This window comes from Aristolochia californica, unplaced genomic scaffold, assembly GCF_029961685.1.
Source record: "Aristolochia californica isolate CCGP_79_NKW_82.1479 unplaced genomic scaffold, dmAriCali1.0.hap1 SCAF_10, whole genome shotgun sequence".
NCBI lineage: Eukaryota > Viridiplantae > Streptophyta > Magnoliopsida > Piperales > Aristolochiaceae > Aristolochia > Aristolochia californica.
In genome coordinates this window covers 27,732,327-27,735,944 of record NW_027181771.1, presented here as the reverse complement: position 1 = coordinate 27,735,944, position 3,618 = coordinate 27,732,327, and positions in this window count along the sequence as shown.

Genomic DNA, 3,618 nt, shown 5'->3' with positions numbered 1-3,618 from the left:
ATCGTATCATCACTGACGTGATCTCATCCTTTGGATTTTTTTATCTGTTGTGCTGAATTCGAGCTGGTATCCCATGTTTCGGATAGAATTGCTTTCATCTTGCCTAACTCAACAAGTCCTTTTTTTGAACGTTACTCTTTGTCGGCTCATCTCCTACGATTCCAAAGATAGAATCATATCTACTACTGCTATTTCGGAGAATGACGATTCGACAATGGCGCAAGAGGAGAAAGGTGCTTCTCCTCTTACGAGAAATTTGTTGTAGCTATTTTAATTTCGGGAAGACTCCCGTTGCTGTTGTCAGAGAAGATGACTCTGCTATTTAATCTTGGTAATCTTTGGTATGCCATCACCTTCGTTGCTTGACTTTGTCTGCTGACTATCTTCAGAAATATTACAGCTATTAATTACAAAAATTTCCAATTTCAGTATGGAATGACATCGAGTTTATTTCTAGCACCAGCATTCTTGTGGCCCATTAATCCCGTATCTTCGTCGAACTGGAAAATTTCCATTATCATCGTATCACGACGATAGCAGGCTATGGCTGGAACAACTAATCCTTGCGCTGGTATTTTTACTTATCTGACTTGTATCTTTGCTGGAAATGGATTGAATGGATTTTCATGGTGTTTTGGTACTGTGTTGCTATCTATTCCGAGTTTTGGCCCATTGATTTATTGAGGTGGTTCTGATTCTGCTCTATTCGGTGCCAAGGGAAGATGAAGGCATTGTTGCCAAATTTAATTTTCCAAAGATAGGAAAAATTTAATCTAGCACTGGATCTGTTGAGTCTTGGACCAGACCCGCTAGAGTCAACCCAACTCGGTTTTGACCCATCTCACAATTGTTGAGCAGCACTAGCATGACCGAATCAACTTGGTCCAACTCAGACCAACTCATCTCAGTTGGGTCAACTTGGGTCCGGGTCAAACTGACTCGGCCCTCTTTTTTTCTGCCTCTGCTATATGGGTCCGGGTCCCGAGTTCTATACATATTTTTTTTGTGATTCAACTATATTGGTCAGATATTTGAGTCAGCTCGACTCGATCCTCTCTCTTCAGCTGGATTATTATTTTGAAGTATTGGCAGCATATTATTTGGTGTAGATACTCGCATTTGATTATTTCATGGGTCATTTTACAAGAATTTTTATTATTTGGTATATGTCATTGGGCCCATGCCCATTTTAGTTGCTGCTATTGTGTCTATTTGGATGAGACATTATCATTCAAGAAAGACTTCTCAATTGCTGATTTTTATCAGCATTGGCTATTTTGATGATGAGGAAAGCCAAGGTGGCCCCAAAATATTATCTTTTGGGTACTTACCTGTTAACTTCCTTAATTGGTATTTATTACTCATACCATTTGAGAGTTGGTGTCCTGTGGAGGGACAAGCTGATGGAGGAGTTTTATTACACTTCTAAGCATTGTGTATAGACCCACTACCTACAGAAATAGGAATGTGTCCTACATCCATCATAAATTATTTGACTGGAGTATGGACCGATGTCTTACAACTTGGAGTTATTTTGCTCTCACTTATATTATGCCAGTTGGGCCTCTTGGAAGAGACCACCAGCTTAAGGGAGAATGTTGGAAGATAAGGTGGACTGCCAATTTATACGAGAAGATCATATACAACATTTGTTGCAAGTTGGGCATTCATGATGTTCTCTCACCACCAACTTGAGGGGGAGTGTTGGAAGATGGGTCCAAGCCAACAACCAAGAAAGGCCCACACATCCAAGTGTGTTAGAAGATGGGCTCAAGCCCATAAGACCAAGGAAGGCCCACACATCCAAGAGATGTGGAAGATAGGCTCAAGGTGCATAGACCAAAGAAAAGGCCCCTAGGCCCACATAGTAATGGTAGGATGGTAAATAAAGAGTCTTCTCATAAGATATGACATTGATGTAATTAGGTAAAGTTCTAGAGGCATAAGTGTAATATTGTAGTTTTATTAATCTATAAATTGAGTTTTAGGGGAAGGGTTAGGACATAAGTCCGTAACCTCTCCTTCCTCATATTTTCTCCCAATGGGTGTCTCTCTCTTTTTCTCCATAAGCTAAATCCATAGAGTCCTGAAAACCAATGGGGTGGATAAAAAATTGAGCAATGGGGTGAGAGGTAAAAGGTTGGGTGCATGCCCTAGGTTCTTTTCGAGGAGAAATCAGTTGGGTATAAAATGGGGGACCAAAAATAAGGGTGGCGAAGGAGAACTTACCTCATATGGGTTTGGAGACGCTACAGGTGTAGTGTTTGTTAAGTTGTGGAGCTTAATTAACTCCTTACGTAGAGTCGGTATGCGAATCCATGATATATTGACTGTTGTTTCATTAAGGATAGTTTGGGGATTTCACACTTGTAATCTGGTTGCCTTAATTTTCTCTTTAAATTTTTGGGTGTCGTTGTTTGGGTTTTATCACATGGACAAAGATCAACAGTTGTGGCTAAGAGAGGTTATAGAAAAACAATAGTTGTGTGTGATTTCTCTTGTAAACTATTTCATCTTCATAGTGGATTACTGCAATGACGAAAGATAGGACATAGTCTCACCTTGAGGTGAACGTATATTAATCTTGTGTTCTTCGTGCTTGCTTTTTCTTCTTCTGTGATTATTATTGTGTTTTTTAGTTTTGAATTAAGGTGTTTATTTCCTAATAGTGTTGACCAATGCTTTAGGGGGTGGGGCAGGTACATCAATACACCATGGGCTATTGAGTCATCAATCGGCACAATAGGCTTAGGAAACTAATTTTCGGTAGAAAGAATAGGTGGGGGCACCGTGGATGGATGAAAGGGCTGCTCCTCAAAGAATGTGACATCACTTGAAGAAAACATTTTTCTAAGAGACGACTTGTAACACACATACCCTTTCTGAGTACGAGAGTACCCCAAAAAGTGCATTTAATTGCCCTAGGATCCAATTTAGTAGTATGGAGGGAAGTATCATGAACAAAACTAGTACACCTAAAACATCTCAAAGGAAGAGAGATCAACTAATCACCAGGAAAAAGATGAGAGTATGGTGTCTGATTACCAAACACCAAAGAAGGTAACCTATTAATAAGATAACAAGGTGTGAGGATAGCATGGGGCCAGTAGAAATGAGGTACATCCATCTGATGAAATAGAGCACAAGCAACCTAAAGAGAGTGTCTATTTTTTCTTTCAACCACACCATTTTTTTTTAGTGTATAGACACAAGAGGTTTGGTGAATGATGCATTTTTCCTAGCAAAAGGACTAGAAGTGGATAGATAAGCATTCCTTGGTTTCAATTCTCAGAAGAAATTTAACTATAGGCATGGATGATGGGTCAAGTACTTGCAGGATTACCCTTTCGTCTTAAAGCACCAATCATGGAGTGTGAATAAGGTGCCAAACGTCCTCAGTTACAGAATTAGATTGTTCTCTACATTAAGTATTCAAGTTACTAGCTTTGAAAAGCTCATCAATTAGTACACTTCGTGCCCCGACTTTGGCAGCATGTATACTAAGTTGAGAGAAGGACAATGTCATCTCATCAATTACTTTCATCTCCAGGATAATTATTTATTTCGGGTAGATAAGCTATGTGTTCCTCGTAAGTCAGTGCGAAATTTTTTTATTTG